This window comes from Crinia signifera, chromosome 6 (assembly GCF_055691185.1).
Source record: "Crinia signifera chromosome 6, ASM5569118v1, whole genome shotgun sequence".
Classification (NCBI taxonomy): Eukaryota; Metazoa; Chordata; class Amphibia; order Anura; family Myobatrachidae; genus Crinia; species Crinia signifera.
This window is the reverse complement of record NC_139222.1, coordinates 58803667-58824715: the sequence shown is the minus strand read 5'-3', so window position 1 is coordinate 58824715 and position 21049 is coordinate 58803667. Positions and strand designations below refer to the sequence as shown.

At 40.1% G+C, this 21049-nt stretch overlaps 32 non-coding genes and 7 pseudogenes across 32 annotated transcripts; all 39 read right to left on the bottom strand.

Moving 5' to 3' along the window:
• On the bottom strand, positions 1-119 carry LOC146014729 (5S ribosomal RNA). Its single transcript, XR_014447673.1, has one exon. It is a non-coding gene; the product is annotated as a 5S ribosomal RNA (ribosomal RNA).
• A 345-nt stretch (positions 120-464) lies between these two features.
• LOC146011164 (5S ribosomal RNA) lies at positions 465-583 on the bottom strand (annotated as a pseudogene).
• Positions 584-928: 345 nt separating this feature from the next.
• On the bottom strand, positions 929-1047 carry LOC146015211 (5S ribosomal RNA). Its single transcript, XR_014448138.1, has one exon. It is a non-coding gene; the product is annotated as a 5S ribosomal RNA (ribosomal RNA).
• Positions 1048-1392: 345 nt separating this feature from the next.
• LOC146011449 (5S ribosomal RNA) lies at positions 1393-1511 on the bottom strand (annotated as a pseudogene).
• A 344-nt stretch (positions 1512-1855) lies between these two features.
• Positions 1856-1974, bottom strand: LOC146017227 (5S ribosomal RNA). Its single transcript, XR_014450098.1, has one exon. It is a non-coding gene; the product is annotated as a 5S ribosomal RNA (ribosomal RNA).
• A 345-nt stretch (positions 1975-2319) lies between these two features.
• Positions 2320-2438, bottom strand: LOC146012957 (5S ribosomal RNA). The gene has a single exon (XR_014445948.1). It is a non-coding gene; the product is annotated as a 5S ribosomal RNA (ribosomal RNA).
• Positions 2439-2783: 345 nt separating this feature from the next.
• LOC146012956 (5S ribosomal RNA) lies at positions 2784-2902 on the bottom strand. The gene has a single exon (XR_014445947.1). It is a non-coding gene; the product is annotated as a 5S ribosomal RNA (ribosomal RNA).
• Positions 2903-3247: 345 nt separating this feature from the next.
• On the bottom strand, positions 3248-3366 carry LOC146012955 (5S ribosomal RNA). The gene has a single exon (XR_014445946.1). It is a non-coding gene; the product is annotated as a 5S ribosomal RNA (ribosomal RNA).
• A 345-nt stretch (positions 3367-3711) lies between these two features.
• LOC146014728 (5S ribosomal RNA) lies at positions 3712-3830 on the bottom strand. The gene has a single exon (XR_014447672.1). It is a non-coding gene; the product is annotated as a 5S ribosomal RNA (ribosomal RNA).
• A 345-nt stretch (positions 3831-4175) lies between these two features.
• On the bottom strand, positions 4176-4294 carry LOC146011162 (5S ribosomal RNA; annotated as a pseudogene).
• Positions 4295-4639: 345 nt separating this feature from the next.
• Positions 4640-4758, bottom strand: LOC146015210 (5S ribosomal RNA). The gene has a single exon (XR_014448137.1). It is a non-coding gene; the product is annotated as a 5S ribosomal RNA (ribosomal RNA).
• Positions 4759-5103: 345 nt separating this feature from the next.
• Positions 5104-5222, bottom strand: LOC146011447 (5S ribosomal RNA; annotated as a pseudogene).
• A 344-nt stretch (positions 5223-5566) lies between these two features.
• LOC146017216 (5S ribosomal RNA) lies at positions 5567-5685 on the bottom strand. Its single transcript, XR_014450087.1, has one exon. It is a non-coding gene; the product is annotated as a 5S ribosomal RNA (ribosomal RNA).
• Positions 5686-6030: 345 nt separating this feature from the next.
• Positions 6031-6149, bottom strand: LOC146012954 (5S ribosomal RNA). Its single transcript, XR_014445945.1, has one exon. It is a non-coding gene; the product is annotated as a 5S ribosomal RNA (ribosomal RNA).
• Positions 6150-6493: 344 nt separating this feature from the next.
• On the bottom strand, positions 6494-6612 carry LOC146012953 (5S ribosomal RNA). The gene has a single exon (XR_014445944.1). It is a non-coding gene; the product is annotated as a 5S ribosomal RNA (ribosomal RNA).
• A 345-nt stretch (positions 6613-6957) lies between these two features.
• LOC146012952 (5S ribosomal RNA) lies at positions 6958-7076 on the bottom strand. The gene has a single exon (XR_014445943.1). It is a non-coding gene; the product is annotated as a 5S ribosomal RNA (ribosomal RNA).
• A 345-nt stretch (positions 7077-7421) lies between these two features.
• LOC146015265 (5S ribosomal RNA) lies at positions 7422-7540 on the bottom strand. The gene has a single exon (XR_014448192.1). It is a non-coding gene; the product is annotated as a 5S ribosomal RNA (ribosomal RNA).
• A 345-nt stretch (positions 7541-7885) lies between these two features.
• Positions 7886-8004, bottom strand: LOC146015734 (5S ribosomal RNA). The gene has a single exon (XR_014448646.1). It is a non-coding gene; the product is annotated as a 5S ribosomal RNA (ribosomal RNA).
• Positions 8005-8349: 345 nt separating this feature from the next.
• LOC146011555 (5S ribosomal RNA) lies at positions 8350-8468 on the bottom strand (annotated as a pseudogene).
• A 345-nt stretch (positions 8469-8813) lies between these two features.
• LOC146012951 (5S ribosomal RNA) lies at positions 8814-8932 on the bottom strand. Its single transcript, XR_014445942.1, has one exon. It is a non-coding gene; the product is annotated as a 5S ribosomal RNA (ribosomal RNA).
• A 345-nt stretch (positions 8933-9277) lies between these two features.
• On the bottom strand, positions 9278-9396 carry LOC146015516 (5S ribosomal RNA). The gene has a single exon (XR_014448435.1). It is a non-coding gene; the product is annotated as a 5S ribosomal RNA (ribosomal RNA).
• A 345-nt stretch (positions 9397-9741) lies between these two features.
• On the bottom strand, positions 9742-9860 carry LOC146011335 (5S ribosomal RNA; annotated as a pseudogene).
• A 345-nt stretch (positions 9861-10205) lies between these two features.
• On the bottom strand, positions 10206-10324 carry LOC146012950 (5S ribosomal RNA). The gene has a single exon (XR_014445941.1). It is a non-coding gene; the product is annotated as a 5S ribosomal RNA (ribosomal RNA).
• A 345-nt stretch (positions 10325-10669) lies between these two features.
• On the bottom strand, positions 10670-10788 carry LOC146015515 (5S ribosomal RNA). Its single transcript, XR_014448434.1, has one exon. It is a non-coding gene; the product is annotated as a 5S ribosomal RNA (ribosomal RNA).
• A 345-nt stretch (positions 10789-11133) lies between these two features.
• On the bottom strand, positions 11134-11252 carry LOC146012949 (5S ribosomal RNA). The gene has a single exon (XR_014445940.1). It is a non-coding gene; the product is annotated as a 5S ribosomal RNA (ribosomal RNA).
• Positions 11253-11597: 345 nt separating this feature from the next.
• Positions 11598-11716, bottom strand: LOC146012946 (5S ribosomal RNA). Its single transcript, XR_014445938.1, has one exon. It is a non-coding gene; the product is annotated as a 5S ribosomal RNA (ribosomal RNA).
• A 345-nt stretch (positions 11717-12061) lies between these two features.
• LOC146015510 (5S ribosomal RNA) lies at positions 12062-12180 on the bottom strand. The gene has a single exon (XR_014448429.1). It is a non-coding gene; the product is annotated as a 5S ribosomal RNA (ribosomal RNA).
• Positions 12181-12525: 345 nt separating this feature from the next.
• Positions 12526-12644, bottom strand: LOC146016093 (5S ribosomal RNA). The gene has a single exon (XR_014448995.1). It is a non-coding gene; the product is annotated as a 5S ribosomal RNA (ribosomal RNA).
• A 345-nt stretch (positions 12645-12989) lies between these two features.
• On the bottom strand, positions 12990-13108 carry LOC146012945 (5S ribosomal RNA). Its single transcript, XR_014445937.1, has one exon. It is a non-coding gene; the product is annotated as a 5S ribosomal RNA (ribosomal RNA).
• Positions 13109-15944: 2836 nt separating this feature from the next.
• On the bottom strand, positions 15945-16063 carry LOC146014898 (5S ribosomal RNA). Its single transcript, XR_014447838.1, has one exon. It is a non-coding gene; the product is annotated as a 5S ribosomal RNA (ribosomal RNA).
• A 345-nt stretch (positions 16064-16408) lies between these two features.
• Positions 16409-16527, bottom strand: LOC146015258 (5S ribosomal RNA). The gene has a single exon (XR_014448185.1). It is a non-coding gene; the product is annotated as a 5S ribosomal RNA (ribosomal RNA).
• Positions 16528-16872: 345 nt separating this feature from the next.
• Positions 16873-16991, bottom strand: LOC146012944 (5S ribosomal RNA). Its single transcript, XR_014445936.1, has one exon. It is a non-coding gene; the product is annotated as a 5S ribosomal RNA (ribosomal RNA).
• Positions 16992-17336: 345 nt separating this feature from the next.
• On the bottom strand, positions 17337-17455 carry LOC146012943 (5S ribosomal RNA). The gene has a single exon (XR_014445935.1). It is a non-coding gene; the product is annotated as a 5S ribosomal RNA (ribosomal RNA).
• Positions 17456-17800: 345 nt separating this feature from the next.
• LOC146014978 (5S ribosomal RNA) lies at positions 17801-17919 on the bottom strand. The gene has a single exon (XR_014447915.1). It is a non-coding gene; the product is annotated as a 5S ribosomal RNA (ribosomal RNA).
• A 345-nt stretch (positions 17920-18264) lies between these two features.
• LOC146017365 (5S ribosomal RNA) lies at positions 18265-18383 on the bottom strand. Its single transcript, XR_014450240.1, has one exon. It is a non-coding gene; the product is annotated as a 5S ribosomal RNA (ribosomal RNA).
• A 979-nt stretch (positions 18384-19362) lies between these two features.
• LOC146012942 (5S ribosomal RNA) lies at positions 19363-19481 on the bottom strand. Its single transcript, XR_014445934.1, has one exon. It is a non-coding gene; the product is annotated as a 5S ribosomal RNA (ribosomal RNA).
• A 345-nt stretch (positions 19482-19826) lies between these two features.
• Positions 19827-19945, bottom strand: LOC146017458 (5S ribosomal RNA). The gene has a single exon (XR_014450328.1). It is a non-coding gene; the product is annotated as a 5S ribosomal RNA (ribosomal RNA).
• Positions 19946-20290: 345 nt separating this feature from the next.
• LOC146010343 (5S ribosomal RNA) lies at positions 20291-20409 on the bottom strand (annotated as a pseudogene).
• Positions 20410-20754: 345 nt separating this feature from the next.
• LOC146012941 (5S ribosomal RNA) lies at positions 20755-20873 on the bottom strand. The gene has a single exon (XR_014445933.1). It is a non-coding gene; the product is annotated as a 5S ribosomal RNA (ribosomal RNA).
• Between the last annotated feature and the right edge of the window lie 176 nt (positions 20874-21049).

Genomic DNA, 21049 nt, shown 5'->3' with positions numbered 1-21049 from the left:
AACCTACAGCACCTGGTGTTCCCATGTGGTCTCCCACCCAAGTACTAACCAGGCCCAACACTGCTTAGCTTCCAAGATCAGACGAGATTGGGCCTATCCAATGTGGTATTGCTGTAGGTGAGTTAAAGGCACTTTTTTGCCCTCTTCTACTTCTATCACCAGGTAAGCTAATACAAAAGTTTCCTAACTGTATTGGCTTACTGAAAAAAGTCATGTGTTGGTAATGTAAAAAGACCTACAGGACATGATATTAGCAGGGGGTCTTAAATTAAACTACAAAAGAGGCTCAACACTGTTTAGCTGCCAAAAGCAGTTGGAATTGAGCCTAAACAGTGTGGTAAGTCTTTAGGTGATGGCTATTGTGTCTGTTTGACCTCTTCCAAATGTCTGTGCTGGCAATAAAAAGAAAAAGTTTCCAATATAAATAGCTAGAGAATAAAAACAATTTGCCTGTAATGTGAAAAAACCTACAGCACCTGGTGTTCCCATGTGGTCTCTTACCCAAGTACTAACCAGGCCCAACACTGCTTAGCTTCCAAGAACAGACGAGATTGGGCCTATCCAATGTGGTATGGCTGTAGGTGAAATACAGGCACTTTTTTGCCCTCTTCTACTTCTATCACCTGGTAAGCTAATAAAAAAGTTTCCTAACTGTATTGGCTTACTGAAAAAAATCATGTGTTGGTAATGTAAAAAGACCTACAGGACATGATATTAGCAGGGGGTCTTAAATTAAACTACTAAAGGGGCTCAACACTGTTTAGCTGCCAAAAGCAGTTGGAATTGGGCCTAAACAGTGTGGTAAGTCTTTATGTGATGGCTATTGTGTCTGTTTGACCTCTTCCAAATGTCTGTACTGGCAATAAAAAGAAAAAGTTTCCAATTTAAATAGCTAGAGAATAAAAACAATTTGCCTGTAATGTGAAAAAACCTACAGCACCTGGTGTTCCCATGTGGTCTCCCACCCAAGTACTAACCAGGCCCAACACTGCTTAGCTTCCAAGATCAGACGAGATTGGGCCTATCCAATGTGGTATGGCTGTAGTTGAAATACAGGCACTTTTTTGCCCTCTTCTACTTCTTTTACCAGGTAAGCTAATAAAAAAGTTTCCTAACTGTATTGGCTTACTGAAAAAAATCATGTGTTGGTAATGTAAAAAGACCTACAGGACATGATATTAGCAGGGGGTCTTAAATTAAACTACTAAAGAGGCTCAACACTGTTTAGCTGCCAAAAGCAGTTGGAATTGGGCCTAAACAGTGTGGTAAGTCTTTAGGTGATGGCTATTGTGTCTGTTTGACCTCTTCCAAATGTCTGTGCTGTCAATAAAAAGAAAAAGTTTCCAATTTAAATAGCTAGAGAATAAAAACAATTTGTCAGTAATGTGAAAAAACCTACAGCACCTGGTGTTCCCATGTGGTCTCCCACCCAAGTACTAAACAGGTTCAACACTGCTTAGCTTCCAAGATTAGACGAGATTGGGCCTATCCAATGTGGTATGGTTGTAGGTGAGTTAAATTCACTTTTTTGCCCTCTTCTACTTCTATCACCAGGTAAGCTAATACAAAAGTTTCCTAACTGTATTGGCTTACTGAAAAAAATCATGTGTTGGTAATGTAAAAAGACCTACAGGACATGATATTAGCAGGGGGTCTTAAATTAAACTATTAAGAGGCTCAACACTGTTTAGCTGCCAAAAGCAGTTGGAATTGGGCCTAAACAGTGTGGTAAGTCTTTAGGTGATGGCTATTGTGTCTGTTTGACCTCTTCCAAATGTCTGTACTGGCAATAAAAAGAAAAAGTTTCCAATTTAAATAGCTAGAGAATAAAAACAATTTGCCTGTAATGTGAAAAAACCTACAGCACCTGGTGTTCCCATGTGGTCTCCCACCCAAGTACTAACCAGGCCCAACACTGCTTAGTTTCCAAGATCAGACGAGATTGGGCCTATCCAATGTGGTATGGCTGTAGGTGAGATACAGGCACTTTTTTGCCCTCTTCTACTTCTATCACCAGGTAAGCTAATAAAAAAGTTTCCTAACTGTATTGGCTTACTGAAAAAAATCATGTGTTGGTAATGTAAAAAGACCTACAGGACATGATATTAGCAGGGGGTCTTAAATTAAACTTCTAAAGAGGCTCAACACTGTTTAGCTGCCAAAAGCAGTTGGAATTGGGCCAAAACAGTGTGGTAAGTCTTTAGGTGATGGCTATTGTGTCTGTTTGACCTCTTCCAAATGTCTGTACTGGCAATAAAAATAAAAAGTTTCCAATTTAAATAGCTAGAGAATAAAAACAATTTGCCTGTAATGTGAAAAAACCTACAGCACCTGGTGTTCCCATGTGGTCTCCCACCCAAGTACTAACCAGGCCCAACACTGCTTAGCTTCCAAGATCAGACGAGATTGGGCCTATCCAATGTGGTATGGCTGTAGGTGAGATACAGGCACTTTTTTGCCCTCTTCTACTTCTATCACCAGGTAAGCTAATAAAAAAGTTTCCTAACTGTATTGGCTTACTGAAAAAAATCATGTGTTGATAATGTAAAAAGACCTACAGGACATGATATTAGCAGGGGGTCTTAAATTAAACTACTAAAGAGGCTCAACACTGTTTAGCTGCCAAAAGCAGTTGGAGTTGGGCCTAAACAGTGTGGTAAGTCTTTAGGTGATGGCTATTGTGTCTGTTTGACCTCTTCCAAATGTCTGTGCTGGCAATAAAAAGAAAAAGTTTCCAATTTAAATAGCTAGAGAATAAAAACAATTTGCCTGTAATGTGAAAAAACCTACAGCACCTGGTGTTCCCATGTGGTCTCCCACCCAAGTACTAACCAGGCCCAACACTGCTTAGCTTCCAAGATCAGACGAGATTGGGCCTATCCAATGTGGTATGGCTGTAGGTGAGATACAGGCACTTTTTTGCCCTCTTCTACTTCTATCACCAGGTAAGCTAATAAAAAAGTTTCCTAACTGTATTGGCTTACTGAAAAAAATCATGTGTTGGTAATGTAAAACGACCTACAGGACATGATATTAGCAGGGGGTCTTAAATTAAACTACTAAAGAGGATCAACACTGTTTAGCTGCCAAAAGCAGTTGGAATTGGGCCTAAACAGTGTGGTAAGTCTTTAGGTGATGGCTATTGTGTCTGTTTGACCTCTTCCAAATGTCTGTACTGGCAATAAAAAGAAAAAGTTTCCAATTTAAATAGCTAGAGAATAAAAACAATTTGCCTGTAATGTGAAAAAACCTACAGCACCTGGTGTTCCCATGTGGTCTCCCACCCAAGTACTAACCAGGCCCAACACTGCTTAGCTTCCAAGATCAGACGAGATTGGGCCTATCCAATGTGGTATGGCTGTAGGTGAGATACAGGCACTTTTTTGCCCGCTTCTACTTCTATCACCAGGTAAGCTAATAAAAAAGTTTCCTAACTGTATTGGCTTACTGAAAAAAATCATGTGTTGGTAATGTAAAAAGACCTACAGGACATGATATTAGCAGGGGGTCTTAAATTAAACTACTAAAGAGGCTCAACACTGTTTAGCTGCCAAAAGCAGTTGGAATTGGGCCTAAACAGTGAGGTAAGTCTTTAGGTGATGGCTATTGTGTCTGTTTGACCTCTTCCAAATGTCTGTGCTGGCAATAAAAAGAAAAAGTTTCAAATTTAAATAGCTAGAGAATAAAAACAATTTGCCAGTAATGTGAAAAAACCTACAGCACCTGGTGTTCCCATGTGGTCTCCCACCCAAGTACTAACCAGGCCCAACACTGCTTAGCTTCCAAGATCAGACGAGATTGGGCCTATCCAATGTGGTATTGCTGTAGGTGAGTTAAAGGCACTTTTTTGCCCTCTTCTACTTCTATCACCAGGTAAGCTAATACAAAAGTTTCCTAACTGTATTGGCTTACTGAAAAAAGTCATGTGTTGGTAATGTAAAAAGACCTACAGGACATGATATTAGCAGGGGGTCTTAAATTAAACTACAAAAGAGGCTCAACACTGTTTAGCTGCCAAAAGCAGTTGGAATTGAGCCTAAACAGTGTGGTAAGTCTTTAGGTGATGGCTATTGTGTCTGTTTGACCTCTTCCAAATGTCTGTGCTGGCAATAAAAAGAAAAAGTTTCCAATATAAATAGCTAGAGAATAAAAACAATTTGCCTGTAATGTGAAAAAACCTACAGCACCTGGTGTTCCCATGTGGTCTCTTACCCAAGTACTAACCAGGCCCAACACTGCTTAGCTTCCAAGAACAGACGAGATTGGGCCTATCCAATGTGGTATGGCTGTAGGTGAAATACAGGCACTTTTTTGCCCTCTTCTACTTCTATCACCTGGTAAGCTAATAAAAAAGTTTCCTAACTGTATTGGCTTACTGAAAAAAATCATGTGTTGGTAATGTAAAAAGACCTACAGGACATGATATTAGCAGGGGGTCTTAAATTAAACTACTAAAGGGGCTCAACACTGTTTAGCTGCCAAAAGCAGTTGGAATTGGGCCTAAACAGTGTGGTAAGTCTTTATGTGATGGCTATTGTGTCTGTTTGACCTCTTCCAAATGTCTGTACTGGCAATAAAAAGAAAAAGTTTCCAATTTAAATAGCTAGAGAATAAAAACAATTTGCCTGTAATGTGAAAAAACCTACAGCACCTGGTGTTCCCATGTGGTCTCCCACCCAAGTACTAACCAGGCCCAACACTGCTTAGCTTCCAAGATCAGACGAGATTGGGCCTATCCAATGTGGTATGGCTGTAGTTGGAATACAGGCACTTTTTTGCCCTCTTCTACTTCTTTTACCAGGTAAGCTAATAAAAAAGTTTCCTAACTGTATTGGCTTACTGAAAAAAATCATGTGTTGGTAATGTAAAAAGACCTACAGGACATGATATTAGCAGGGGGTCTTAAATTAAACTACTAAAGAGGCTCAACACTGTTTAGCTGCCAAAAGCAGTTGGAATTGGGCCTAAACAGTGTGGTAAGTCTTTAGGTGATGGCTATTGTGTCTGTTTGACCTCTTCCAAATGTCTGTGCTGTCAATAAAAAGAAAAAGTTTCCAATTTAAATAGCTAGAGAATAAAAACAATTTGCCAGTAATGTTAAAAAACCTACAGCACCTGGTGTTCCCATGTGGTCTCCCACCCAAGTACTAAACAGGTTCAACACTGCTTAGCTTCCAAGATTAGACGAGATTGGGCCTATCCAATGTGGTATGGTTGTAGGTGAGTTAAATTCACTTTTTTGCCCTCTTCTACTTCTATCACCAGGTAAGCTAATACAAAAGTTTCCTAACTGTATTGGCTTACTGAAAAAAATCATGTGTTGGTAATGTAAAAAGACCTACAGGACATGATATTAGCAGGGGGTCTTAAATTAAACTATTAAGAGGCTCAACACTGTTTAGCTGCCAAAAGCAGTTGGAATTGGGCCTAAACAGTGTGGTAAGTCTTTAGGTGATGGCTATTGTGTCTGTTTGACCTCTTCCAAATGTCTGTACTGGCAATAAAAAGAAAAAGTTTCCAATTTAAATAGCTAGAGAATAAAAACAATTTGCCTGTAATGTGAAAAAACCTACAGCACCTGGTGTTCCCATGTGGTCTCCCACCCAAGTACTAACCAGGCCCAACACTGCTTAGTTTCCAAGATCAGACGAGATTGGGCCTATCCAATGTGGTATGGCTGTAGGTGAGATACAGGCACTTTTTTGCCCTCTTCTACTTCTATCACCAGGTAAGCTAATAAAAAAGTTTCCTAACTGTATTGGCTTACTGAAAAAAATCATGTGTTGGTAATGTAAAAAGACCTACAGGACATGATATTAGCAGGGGGTCTTAAATTAAACTACTAAAGAGGCTCAACACTGTTTAGCTGCCAAAAGCAGTTGGAATTGGGCCAAAACAGTGTGGTAAGTCTTTAGGTGATGGCTATTGTGTCTGTTTGACCTCTTCCAAATGTCTGTACTGGCAATAAAAATAAAAAGTTTCCAATTTAAATAGCTAGAGAATAAAAACAATTTGCCTGTAATGTGAAAAAACCTACAGCACCTGGTGTTCCCATGTGGTCTCCCACCCAAGTACTAACCAGGCCCAACACTGCTTAGCTTCCAAGATCAGACGAGATTGGGCCTATCCAATGTGGTATGGCTGTAGGTGAGATACAGGCACTTTTTTGCCCTCTTCTACTTCTATCACCAGGTAAGCTAATAAAAAAGTTTCCTAACTGTATTGGCTTACTGAAAAAAATCATGTGTTGATAATGTAAAAAGACCTACAGGACATGATATTAGCAGGGGGTCTTAAATTAAACTACTAAAGAGGCTCAACACTGTTTAGCTGCCAAAAGCAGTTGGAGTTGGGCCTAAACAGTGTGGTAAGTCTTTAGGTGATGGCTATTGTGTCTGTTTGACCTCTTCCAAATGTCTGTGCTGGCAATAAAAAGAAAAAGTTTCCAATTTAAATAGCTAGAGAATAAAACAATTTGCCTGTAATGTGAAAAAACCTACAGCACCTGGTGTTCCCATGTGGTCTCCCACCCAAGTACTAACCAGGCCCAACACTGCTTAGCTTCCAAGATCAGACGAGATTGGGCCTATCCAATGTGGTATGGCTGTAGGTGAGATACAGGCACTTTTTTGCCCTCTTCTACTTCTATCACCAGGTAAGCTAATAAAAAAGTTTCCTAACTGTATTGGCTTACTGAAAAAAATCATGTGTTGGTAATGTAAAACGACCTACAGGACATGATATTAGCAGGGGGTCTTAAATTAAACTACTAAAGAGGATCAACACTGTTTAGCTGCCAAAAGCAGTTGGAATTGGGCCTAAACAGTGTGGTAAGTCTTTAGGTGATGGCTATTGTGTCTGTTTGACCTCTTCCAAATGTCTGTACTGGCAATAAAAAGAAAAAGTTTCCAATTTAAATAGCTAGAGAATAAAAACAATTTGCCTGTAATGTGAAAAAACCTACAGCACCTGGTGTTCCCATGTGGTCTCCCACCCAAGTACTAACCAGGCCCAACACTGCTTAGCTTCCAAGATCAGACGAGATTGGGCCTATCCAATGTGGTATGGCTGTAGGTGAGATACAGGCACTTTTTTGCCCGCTTCTACTTCTATCACCAGGTAAGCTAATAAAAAAGTTTCCTAACTGTATTGGCTTACTGAAAAAAATCATGTGTTGGTAATGTAAAAAGACCTACAGGACATGATATTAGCAGGGGGTCTTAAATTAAACTACTAAAGAGGCTCAACACTGTTTAGCTGCCAAAAGCAGTTGGAATTGGGCCTAAACAGTGTGGTAAGTCATTAGGTGATGGCTATTGTGTCTGTTTGACCTCTTCCAAATGTCTGTACTGGCAATAAAAAGAAAAAGTTTCCAATTTAAATAGCTAGAGAATAAAAACAATTTGCCTGTAATGTGAAAAAACCTACAGCACCTGGTGTTCCCATGTGGTCTCCCACCCAAGTACTAACCAGGCCCAACACTGCTTAGCTTCCAAGATCAGACGAGATTGGGCCTATCCAATGTGGTATGGCTGAAGGTGAGATACAGGCACTTTTTTGCCCTCTTCTACTTCTATCACCAGGTAAGCTAATACAAAAGTTTCCTAACTGTATTGGCTTACTGAAAAAAATCATGTGTTGGTAATGTAAAAAGACATACAGTACATGATATTAGCAGGGGGTCTTAAATTAAACTACTAAAGAGGCTCAACACTGTTTAGCTGCCAAAAGCAGTTGGAATTGGGCCTAAACAGTGTGGTAAGTCTTTAGGTGATGGCTATTGTGTCTGTTTGACCTCTTCCAAATGTCTGTGCTGTCAATAAAAAGAAAAAGTTTCCAATTTAAATAGCTAGAGAATAAAAACAATTTGCCAGTAATGTGAAAAAACCTACAGCACCTGGTGTTCCCATGTGGTCTCCCACCCAAGTACTAACCAGGCCCAACACTGCTTAGCTTCCAAGAGCAGACGAGATTGGGCCTATCCAATGTGGTATGGCTGTAGGTGAGTTAAAGCCACTTTTTTGCCCTCTTCTACTTCTATTACCAGGTAAGCTAATACAAAAGTTTCCTAACTGTATTGGCTTACTGAAAAAAATCATGTGTTGGTAATGTAAAAAGACCTACAGGACATGATATTAGCAGGGGGTCTTAAATTAAACTACTAAAGAGGATCAACACTGTTTAGCTGCCAAAAGCAGTTGGAATTGAGCCTAAACATTGTGGTAAGTCTTTAGGTGATGGCTATTGTGTCTGTTTGACCTCTTCCAAATGTCTGTGCTGGCAATAAAATGAAAAAGTTTCCAATATAAATAGCTAGAGAATAAAAACAATTTGCCAGTAATGTGAAAAAACCTACAGCACCTGGTGGTCCCATGTGGTCTCCCACCCAAGTACTAACCAGGTTCAACACTGCTTAACTTCCAAGATTAGACGAGATTGGGCCTACCCAATGTGGTATGGTTGTAGGTGAGTTAAATTCACTTTTTTGCCCTCTTCTACTTCTATCACCAGGTAAGCTAATACAAAAGTTTCCTAACTGTATTGGCTTACTGAAAAAAATCATGTGTTGGTAATGTAAAAAGACCTACAGGACATGATATTAGCAGGGGGTCTTAAATTAAACTACTAAAGAGGCTCAACACTGTTTAGCTGCCAAAAGCAGTTGGAATTGGGCCAAAACAGTGTGGTAAGTCTTTAGGTGATGGCTATTGTGTCTGTTTGACCTCTTCCAAATGTCTGTACTGGCAATAAAAAGAAAAAGTTTCCAATTTAAATAGCTAGAGAATAAAAACAATTTGCCTGTAATGTGAAAAAACCTACAGCACCTGGTGTTCCCATGTGGTCTCCCACCCAAGTACTAACCAGGCCCAACACTGCTTAGCTTCCAAGATCAGACGAGATTGGGCCTATCCAATGTGGTATGGCTGTAGGTGAGATACAGGCACTTTTTTGCCCTCTTCTACTTCTATCACCAGGTAAGCTAATAAAAAAGTTTCCTAACTGTATTGGCTTACTGAAAAAAATCATGTGTTGATAATGTAAAAAGACCTACAGGACATGATATTAGCAGGGGGTCTTAAATTAAACTACTAAAGAGGCTCAACACTGTTTAGCTGCCAAAAGCAGTTGGAGTTGGGCCTAAACAGTGTGGTAAGTCTTTAGGTGATGGCTATTGTGTCTGTTTGACCTCTTCCAAATGTCTGTGCTGGCAATAAAAAGAAAAAGTTTCCAATTTAAATAGCTAGAGAATAAAAACAATTTGCCTGTAATGTGAAAAAACCTACAGCACCTGGTGTTCCCATGTGGTCTCCCACCCAAGTACTAACCAGGCCCAACACTGCTTAGCTTCCAAGATCAGACGAGATTGGGCCTATCCAATGTGGTATGGCTCTAGGTGAGATACAGGCACTTTTTTGCCCTCTTCTACTTCTATCACCAGGTAAGCTAATTAAAATGTTTCCTAACTGTATTGGCTTACTGAAAAAAATCATGTGTTGAAAATGTAAAAAGACCTACAGGACATGATATTAGCAGGGGGTCTTAAATTAAACTACTAAAGAGGCTCAACACTGTTTAGCTGCCAAAAGCAGTTGGAGTTGGGCCTAAACAGTGTGGTAAGTCTTTAGGTGATGGCTATTGTGTCTGTTTGACCTCTTCCAAATGTCTGTGCAGGCAATAAAAAGAAAAAGTTTCCAATTTAAATAGCTAGAGAATAAAAACAATTTGCCTGTAATGTGAAAAAACCTACAGCACCTGGTGTTCCTATGTGGTCTCCCACCCATTTACTAACCAGGCCCAACACTGCTTAGCTTCCAAGATCAGACGAGATTGGGCCTATCCAATGTGGTATGGCTCTAGGTGAGATACAGGCACTTTTTTGCCCTCTTCTACTTCTATCACCAGGTAAGCTAATAAAAAAGTTTCCTAACTGTATTGACTTACTGAAAAAAATCATGTGTTGGTAATGTAAAATGACCTACAGGACATGATATTAGCAGGGGGTCTTAAATTAAACTACTAAAGAGGATCAACACTGTTTAGCTGCCAAAAGCAGTTGGAATTGGGCCTAAACAGTGTGGTAAGTCTTTAGGTGATGGCTATTGTGTCTGTTTGACCTCTTCCAAATGTCTGTACTGGCAATAAAAAGAAAAAGTTTCCAATTTAAATAGCTAGAGAATAAAAACAATTTGCCTGTAATGTGAAAAAACCTACAGCACCTGGTGTTCCCATGTGGTCTCCCACCCAAGTACTAACCAGGCCCAACACTGCTTAGCTTCCAAGATCAGACGAGATTGGGCCTATCCAATGTGGTATGGCTGTAGGTGAGATACAGGCACTTTTTTGCCCTCTTCTACTTCTATCACCAGGTAAGCTAATAAAAAAGTTTCCTAACTGTATTGGCTTACTGAAAAAAATCATGTGTTGATAATGTAAAAAGACCTACAGGACATGATATTAGCAGGGGGTCTTAAATTAAACTACTAAAGAGGCTCAACACTGTTTAGCTGCCAAAAGCAGTTGGAGTTGGGCCTAAACAGTGTGGTAAGTCTTTAGGTGATGGCTATTGTGTCTGTTTGACCTCTTCCAAATGTCTGTGCTGGCAATAAAAAGAAAAAGTTTCCAATTTAAATAGCTAGAGAATAAAAACAATTTGCCTGTAATGTGAAAAAACCTACAGCACCTGGTGTTCCCATGTGGTCTCCCACCCAAGTACTAACCAGGCCCAACACTGCTTAGCTTCCAAGATCAGACGAGATTGGGCCTATCCAATGTGGTATGGCTCTAGGTGAGATACAGGCACTTTTTTGCCCTCTTCTACTTCTATCACCAGGTAAGCTAATAAAAAAGTTTCCTAACTGTATTGGCTTACTGAAAAAAATCATGTGTTGGTAATGTAAAACGACCTACAGGACATGATATTAGCAGGGGGTCTTAAATTAAACTACTAAAGAGGATCAACACTGTTTAGCTGCCAAAAGCAGTTGGAATTGGGCCTAAACAGTGTGGTAAGTCTTTAGGTGATGGCTATTGTGTCTGTTTGACCTCTTCCAAATGTCTGTACTGGCAATAAAAAGAAAAAGTTTCCAATTTAAATAGCTAGAGAATAAAAACAATTTGCCTGTAATGTGAAAAAACCTACAGCACCTGGTGTTCCCATGTGGTCTCCCACCCAAGTACTAACCAGGCCCAACACTGCTTAGCTTCCAAGATCAGACGAGATTGGGCCTATCCAATGTGGTATGGCTGTAGGTGAGATACAGGCACTTTTTTGCCCTCTTCTACTTCTATCACCAGGTAAGCTAATAAAAAAGTTTCCTAACTGTATTGGCTTACTGAAAAAAATCATGTGTTGGTAATGTAAAAAGACCTACAGGACATGATATTAGCAGGGGGTCTTAAATTAAACTACTAAAGAGGCTCAACACTGTTTAGCTGCCAAAAGCAGTTGGAATTGGGCCAAAACAGTGTGGTAAGTCTTTAGGTGATGGCTATTGTGTCTGTTTGACCTCTTCCAAATGTCTGTACTGGCAATAAAAAGAAAAAGTTTCCAATTTAAATAGCTAGAGAATAAAAACAATTTGCCTGTAATGTGAAAAAACCTACAGCACCTGGTGTTCCCATGTGGTCTCCCACCCAAGTACTAACCAGGCCCAACACTGCTTAGCTTCCAAGATCAGACGAGATTGGGCCTATCCAATGTGGTATGGCTGTAGGTGAGATACAGGCACTTTTTTGCCCTCTTCTACTTCTATCACCATGTAAGCTAATAAAAAAGTTTCCTAACTGTATTGGCTTACTGAAAAAAATCATGTGTTGATAATGTAAAAAGACCTACAGGACATGATATTAGCAGGGGGTCTTAAATTAAACTACTAAAGAGGCTCAACACTGTTTAGCTGCCAAAAGCAGTTGGAGTTGGGCCTAAACAGTGTGGTAAGTCTTTAGGTGATGGCTATTGTGTCTGTTTGACCTCTTCCAAATGTCTGTGCTGGCAATAAAAAGAAAAAGTTTCCAATTTAAATAGCTAGAGAATAAAAACAATTTGCCTGTAATGTGAAAAAACCTACAGCACCTGGTGTTCCCATGTGGTCTCCCACCCAAGTACTAACCAGGCCCAACACTGCTTAGCTTCCAAGATCAGACGAGATTGGGCCTATCCAATGTGGTATGGCTCTAGGTGAGATACAGGCACTTTTTTGCCCTCTTCTACTTCTATCACCAGGTAAGCTAATAAAAAAGTTTCCTAACTGTATTGACTTACTGAAAAAAATCATGTGTTGGTAATGTAAAATGACCTACAGGACATGATATTAGCAGGGGGTCTTAAATTAAACTACTAAAGAGGATCAACACTGTTTAGCTGCCAAAAGCAGTTGGAATTGGGCCTAAACAGTGTGGTAAGTCTTTAGGTGATGGCTATTGTGTCTGTTTGACCTCTTCCAAATGTCTGTACTGGCAATAAAAAGAAAAAGTTTCCAATTTAAATAGCTAGAGAATAAAAACAATTTGCCTGTAATGTGAAAAAACCTACAGCACCTGGTGTTCCCATGTGGTCTCCCACCCAAGTACTAACCAGGCCTAACACTGCTTAGCTTCCAAGATCAGACGAGATTGGGCCTATCCAATGTGGTATGGCTGTAGGTGAGATACAGGCACTTTTTTGCCCTCTTCTACTTCTATCACCAGGTAAGCTAATAAAAAAGTTTCCTAACTGTATTGGCTTACTGAAAAAAATCATGTGTTGGTAATGTAAAAAGACCTACAGGACATGATATTAGCAGGGGGTCTTAAATTAAACTACTAAACAGGCTCAACACTGTTTAGCTGCCAAAAGCAGTTGGAATTGGGCCTAAACAGTGTGGTAAGTATTTAGGTGATGGTTATTGTGTCTGTTTGACCTCTTCCAAATGTCTGTACTGGCAATAAAAAGAAAAAGTTTCCAATTTAAATAGCTAGAGAATAAAAACAATTTGCCAGTAATGTGAAAAAACCTACAGCACCTGGTGTTCCCATGTGGTCTCCCACCCAAGTACTAACCAGGCCCAACACTGCTTAGCTTCCAAGATCAGACGAGATTGGGCCTATCCAATGTGGTATGGCTGTAGGTGAGTTAAAGGCACTTTTTTGCCCGCTTCTACTTCTATCACCAGGTAAGCTAATACAAAAGTTTCCTAACTGTATTGGCTTACTGAAAAAAATCATGTGTTGGTAATGTAAAAAGACCTACAGGACATGATATTAGCAGGGGGTCTTAAATTAAACTACTAAAGAGGCTCAACACTGTTTAGCTGCCAAATGCAGTTGGAAAGGGGGAAGTCATAATCATGGGAGACTTTAATCTACCTGATGTGAATTGGGAGGAGTCTTTTGCAAGATCATCTACAAGTGGCAAATTTCTAAATTCCCTACAGGGAGCCTCTCTCAAGCAATTGGTGAGGGAGCCTACTCGCAAAGACTCAATATTAGATTTAATACTCACAAATGGTGACAGGATATCAGACATATATGTGGGTGAGAACCTGGGATCCAGTGATCATCAAGCAGTATGGTTTAGTATCAAGGCAGGGTCCAACTCCAGTCACACAAAAACTAAGGTGTTGGATTTTAGGAAGGCTGACTTTGCAAAAATGGGGAGATGTTTAAGCGACTCATTAGCGGATTGGACGAACTTGAAAGGAGTCAGGAGAGGTGGAGAAAATTAAAAAGTGCAATACTAAAGGCAACGGACCTTTGTATCAAAAGGGTTAAGAAAAGTACCAGGAAAAGGAAGCCAGTGTGGTTTACAAAAGAGGTATCAACTAGTGTAAAAGCAAAAAAGATGGCCTTTAAGACATACAAGCAGACTCAAAATAATAATGACAAAGAAGTGTATCTTGCCAGACGCAAAGAGGCTAAGAAAGTGATCAGGCGTGCCAAGGCACAAGCTGAGGAGAAAATGGCTCAGTCGGTAGATAAAGGAAACAAAACTTTTTTTAAGTATATAAATGAAAGGAGAAAATCAAATGGAGGAATAATAAGACTGCGGACAGACACTGAGAATTTGGTGGAGGGAGACAAGGCAATTGCAGATCATCTAAATAATTACTTTTGCTCTGTATTCACTATAGAAGGAGAAGGGAAGGGACCACAGTTAAGTTGCAAGGACATTCATAAAAATAAGGTAGATGGAGGTACATTTACTAGGGAGAAAGTCCTAACAGAACTTTCAAGACTGAAAGTGGATAAATCAATGGGGCCAGACTGAGTGCATCCAAGGATACTAAAAGAACTAAAAGATGTGTTGGTAGCGCCATTAACAGATTTATTCAATCAGTCACTAGATACAGGTGCAGTTCCAGAGGACTGGAGAAAAGCAAATGTAGTTCCACTGCACAAAAGCGGAAGCAAAGAAGAAGCAAGTAACTACAGACCAGTAAGCCTTACATCAGTAGTAGGGAAAATAATGGAAACACTATTAAAAGAAAGAATAGTGGAATATCTTAAATTAAACAACTTACAGGATCCAAAACAGCATGGTTTTACTGCAGGGAGATCATGCCAAACAAGTCTCATTGACTTTTTTGACTCCGTGACCAAAATACTAGATGAAGGGGGGGCTGTAGATGTGGCATATCTAGACTTTAGTAAGGCATTTGACACTGTCCCACATCGCAGGCTGCTAAATAAACTTGAAAGTGTGGGATTGGATTATAAAACAATTAAATGGATAAGAACCTGGTTGCAGGATAGGAAACAGACAGTTGTCGTAAATGGAGTGCATTCTATGGAGGGACATGTTACCAGTGGAGTACCCCAGGGAACTGTACTTGGACCAGTGCTCTTTAATATCTTTGTTAGTGACATTGCAAATGGTATTGAAGGGAAAGTATGCCTTTTTGCAGATGATACAAAGATATGCAACAGAGTAGACACACCAGGAGGGGTAAATCAAATGACTGATGATCTAAGTAAACTTGAGAATTGGTCAAGAGAATGGCAACTACAGTTTAATGCTAAAAAATGCAAAATTATGCACTTGGGACTCAAAAACCCAAAGGCCCAATATAGTATCAAGGGTACTATAATGGAAACTACTGAGGAGGAAAGAGATCTAGGAGTCACTATTTCAAGTGACTTAAAGGCAGGGAGGCAATGTAACAAAGCAATGAGGAAGGCTAGTCAGATGCTTGGTTGCATAGGGAGAGGAATCAGTAGCAGAAAAAAAGACGTAATAATGCCACTTTATAGGTCATTGGTACGACCTCATCTGGAATACTGTGTCCAGTTCTGGAGGCCATATCTTCAGAAGGATATAAATACATTGGAGAGTGTACAAAGAAGGGCAATTAAAATGGTGCATGGCCTACATCACAAAACTTACCTGGATAGACTAAAAGATCTTAACATGTATAGTTTGGAGCAGAGAAGGGAAAGGGGGGACATGATAGAAATCTTCAAATATATCAAGGGTTTTAACATAGTACAGGTGGGAAATTTTCTTCAAAGGAAAACAAGTAATAAAACACAAGGACATGCACTGAAACTGGAGGGAGGTAGGTTCAGGGGAAATGTTAGAAAGAATTACTTCACAGAAAGGGTAGTGGATAAGTGGAATAGCCTCCCATCAGAGGTGGTAGAGGCTAAGACAGTAGAACAATTTAAACATGCTTGGGATAGGCATATGAATATCCTTACAAAGAAATAAGGATTAAAAAGGGTTGAGTTTACCTGAAGGGTAAAAAAGGGGCAGACTAGATGGGCCAAATGGTTCTTATCTGCCGTCAAATTCTATGTTTCTATGTTTCTATGTTTCTATGAATTGGGCCTAAACAGTGTGGTAAGTCTTTAGGTGATGGCTATTGTGTCTGTTTGACCTCTTCCAAATGTCTGTGCTGGCAATAAAAAGAAAAAGTTTCCTATTTAAATAGCTAGAGAATAAAAACAATTTGCCAGTAATGTGAAAAAACCTACAGCACCTGGTGTTCCCATGTGGTCTCCCACCCAAGTACTAACCAGGCCCAACACTGCTTAGCTTCCAAGATCAGACGAGATTGGGCCTATCCAATGTGGCATGGCTGTAGGTGAGTTAAAGGCACTTTTTTGCCCTCTTCTACTTCTATCACCAGGTAAGCTAATACAAAAGTTTCCTAACTGTATTGGCTTACTGAAAAAAATCATGTGTTGGTAATGTAAAAAGACCTACAGGACATGATATTAGCAGGGGGTCTTAAATTAAACTACAAAAGAGGCTCAACACTGTTTAGCTGCCAAAAGCAGTTGGAATTGAGCCTAAACAGTGTGGTAAGTCTTTAGGTGATGGCTATTGTGTCTGTTTGACCTCTTCCAAATGTCTGTGCTGGCAATAAAAAGAAAAAGTTTCCAATATAAATAGCTAGAGAATAAAAACAATTTGCCTGTAATGTGAACAAACCTACAGCACCTGGTGTTCCCATGTGGTCTCCCACCCAAGTACTATCCAGGCCCAACACTGCTTAGCTTCCAAGAACAGACGAGATTGGGCTTATCCAATGTGGTATGGCTGTAGGTGAAATACAGGCACTTTTTTGCCCTCTTCTACTTCTATCACCAGGTAAGCTAATAAAAAAGTTTCCTAACTGTATTGGCTTACTGAAAAAAATCATGTGTTGGTAATGTAAAAAGACCTACAGGACATGATATTAGCAGGGGGTCTTAAATTAAACTACTAAACAGGCTCAACACTGTTTAGCTGCCAAAAGCAGTTGGAATTGGGCCTAAACAGTGTGGTAAGTATTTAGGTGATGGTTATTGTGTCTGTTTGACCTCTTCCAAATGTCTGTACTGGCAATAAAAAGAAAAAGTTTCCAATTTAAATAGCTAGAGAATAAAAACAATTTGCCAGTAATGTGAAAAAACCTACAGCACCTGGTGTTCCCATGTGGTCTCCCACCCAAGTACTAACCAGGCCCAACACTGCTTAGCTTCCAAGATCAGACGAGATTGGGCCTATCCAATGTGGTATGGCTGTAGGTGAGTTAAAAGCACTTTTTTGCCCACTTCTACTTCTATCACCAGGTAAGCTAATACAAAAGTTTCCTAACTGTATTGGCTTACTGAAAAAAATCATGTGTTGGTAATGTAAAAAGACCTACAGGACATGATATTAGCAGGGGGTCTAAAATTAAACTACTAAAGAGGCTCAACACTGTTTAGCTGCCAAAAGCAGTTGGAATTGGGCCTAAACAGTGTGGTAAGTCTTTAGGTGATGGCTATTGTGTCTGTTTGACCTCTTCCAAATGTCTGTGCTGGCAATAAAAAGAAAAAGTTTCCTATTTAAATAGCTAGAGAATAAAAACAATTTGCCAGTAATGTGAAAAAACCTACAGCACCTGGTGTTCCCATGTGGTCTCCCACCCAAGTACTAACCAGGCCCAACACTGCTTAGCTTCCAAGATCAGACGAGATTGGGCCTATCCAATGTGGTATGGCTGTAGGTGAGTTAAAGGCACTTTTTTGCCCTCTTCTACTTCTATCACCAGGTAAGCTAATACAAAAGTTTCCTAACTGTATTGGCTTACTGAAAAAAATCATGTGTTGGTAATGTAAAAAGACCTACAGGACATGATATTAGCAGGGGGTCTTAAATTAAACTACAAAAGAGGCTCAACACTGTTTAGCTGCCAAAAGCAGTTGGAATTGAGCCTAAACAGTGTGGTAAGTCTTTAGGTGATGGCTATTGTGTCTGTTTGACCTCTTCCAAATGTCTGTGCTGGCAATAAAAAGAAAAAGTTTCCAATATAAATAGCTAGAGAATAAAAACAATTTGCCTGTAATGTGAAAAAACCTACAGCACCTGGTGTTCCCATGTGGTCTCCCACCCAAGTACTAACCAGGCCCAACACTGCTTAGCTTCCAAGAACAGACGAGATTGGGCTTATCCAATGTGGTATGGCTGTAGGTGAAATACAGGCACTTTTTTGCCCTCTTCTACTTCTATCACCAGGTAAGCTAATAAAAAAGTTTCCTAACTGTATTGGCTTACTGAAAAAAATCATGTGTTGGTAATGTAAAAAGACCTACAGGACATGATATTAGCAGGGGGTCTTAAATTAAACTACTAAACAGGCTCAACACTGTTTAGCTGCCAAAAGCAGTTGGAATTGGGCCTAAACAGTGTGGTAAGTATTTAGGTGATGGTTATTGTGTCTGTTTGACCTCTTCCAAATGTCTGTACTGGCAATAAAAAGAAAAAGTTTCCAATTTAAATAGCTAGAGAATAAAAACAATTTGCCTGTAATGTGAAAAAACCTACAGCACCTGGTGTTCCCATGTGGTCTCCCACCCAAGTACTAACCAGGCCCAACACTACTTAGCTTCCAAGATCAGACGAGATTGGGCCTATCCAATGTGGTATGTCTGTAGGTGAGATACAGGCACTTTTTTGCCCTCTTCTACTTCTATCACCAGGTAAGCTAATAAAAAAGTTTCCTAACTGTATTGGCTTACTGAAAAAAATCATGTGTTGGTAATGTAAAAAGACCTACAGGACATGATATTAGCAGGGGGTCTTAAATTAAACTACTAAAGAGGCTCAACACTGTTTAGCTGCCAAAAGCAGTTGGAATTGGGCCTAAACAGTGTGGTAAGTCGGTACTTATGTAGTATCTGGGCTGCCGATTTCTAAATCGGGTCGAATCGGGCACATCGCATCGCATCGCATGCGACCATCGATGCGATGCGATGCGATGCGATGACCCGATTTTTCCATAGGAATCAATGTTAAAATGGACTGAGTCCATTTTAACATGGAATTCAATGGGAAAAAGGGGTCCTTTTCATACCCCTACTATCCAAGTGGGCATGGAGTTGGATAAAAACCTGTGGCGAGCGTAGCGAGCCACCGAGCCCGAAGCGTGGCGAGCGAAGCGAGCCCCGCGAGGGGACGGTATTCTGCGTCCCCTCGCGGGGCTCGCTACGCTCGCCACGCTTCGGGCTCGGTGGCTCGCTACGCTCGCCACAGGTTTATATCCAACTCCATGCCCACTTGGATAGTAGGGGTATGAAAAGGACCCCTTTTTCCCATTGAATTCCATGTTAAAATGGACTCAGTCCATTTTAACATTGATTCCTATGGAAAAATCGGGTCATCGCATCCGATGGTCGCATGCGATGCGATGCGATGCGATGCGATATCGCATCGCATCGCATCTGATTGTATGCCTTAACTTAAGGCATACAATCAAAAAATCGGCAGCCCAGATACTACATAAGTACCGGTAAGTCTTTAGGTGATGGCTATTGTGTCTGTTTGACCTCTTCCACATGTCTGTGCTGGCAATAAAAAGAAAAAGTTTCCTATTTAAATAGCTAGAGAATAAAAACAATTTGCCAGTAATGTGAAAAAACCTACAGCACCTGGTGTTCCCATGTGGTCTCCCACCCAAGTACTAACCAGGCCCAACACTGCTTAGCTTCCAAGATCAGACGAGATTGGGCCTATCCAATGTGGTATGGCTGTAGGTGAGTTAAAGGCACTTTTTTGCCCTCTTCTACTTCTATCACCAGGTAAGCTAATACAAAAGTTTCCTAACTGTATTGGCTTACTGAAAAAAATCATGTGTTGGTAATGTAAAAAGACCTACAGGACATGATATTAGCAGGGGGTCTTAAATTAAACTACAAAAGAGGCTCAACACTGTTTAGCTGCCAAAAGCAGTTGGAATTGAGCCTAAACAGTGTGGTAAGTCTTTAGGTGATGGCTATTGTGTCTGTTTGACCTCTTCCAAATGTCTGTGCTGGCAATAAAAAGAAAAAGTTTCCAATATAAAAAGCTAGAGAATAAAAACAATTTGCCTGTAATGTGAAAAAACCTACAGCACCTGGTGTTCCCATGTGGTCTCCCACTCAACTACTAACCAGGCCCAACACTGCTTAGCTTCCAAGAACAGACGAGATTGGGCTTATCCAATGTGGTATGGCTGTAGGTGAAATACAGGCACTTTTTTGCCCTCTTCTACTTCTATCACCAGGTAAGCTAATAAAAAAGTTTCCTAACTGTATTGGCTTACTGAAAAAAATCATGTGTTGGTAATGTAAAAAGACCTACAGGACATGATATTAGCAGGGGGTCTTAAATTAAACTACTAAACAGGCTCAACACTGTTTAGCTGCCAAAAGCAGTTGGAATTGGGCCTAAACAGTGTGGTAAGTATTTAGGTGATGGTTATTGTGTCTGTTTGACCTCTTCCAAATGTCTGTACTGGCAATAAAAAGAAAAAGTTTCCAATTTAAATAGCTAGAGAATAAAAACAATTTGCCTGTAATGTGAAAAAACCTACAGCACCTGGTGTTCCCATGTGGTCTCCCACCCAAGTACTAACCAGGCCCAACACTGCTTAGCTTCCAAGATCAGACAAGATTGGGCCTATCCAATGTGGTATGTCTGTAGGTGAGATACAGGCACATTTTTGCCCTCTTCTACTTCTATCACCAGGTAAGCTAATAAAAAAGTTTCCTAACTGTATTGGCTTACTGAAAAAAAGCATGTGTTGGTAATGTAAAAAGACCTACAGGACATGATATTAGCAGGGGGTCTTAAATTAAACTACTAAAGAGGCTCAACACTGTTTAGCTGCCAAAAGCAGTTGGAATTGGGCCTAAACAGTGTGGTAAGTCTTTAGGTGATGGCTATTGTGTCTGTTTGACCTCTTCCAAATGTCTGTGCTGGCAATAAAAAGAAAAAGTTTCCTATTTAAATAGCTAGAGAATAAAAACAATTTGCCAGTAATGTGAAAAAACCTACAGCACCTGGTGTTCCCATGTGGTCTCCCACCCAAGTACTAACCAGGCCCAACACTGCTTAGCTTCCAAGATCAGACGAGATTGGGCCTATCCAATGTGGTATGGCTGTAGGTGAGCTAAACTCACTTTTTTGCCCTCTTCTACTTCTATCACCAGGTAAGCTAATACAAAAGTTTCCTAACTGTATTGGCTTACTGAAAAAAATCATGTGTTGGTAATGTAAAAAGACCTACAGGACATGATATTAGCAGGGGGTCTTAAATTAAACTACAAAAGAGGCTCAACACTG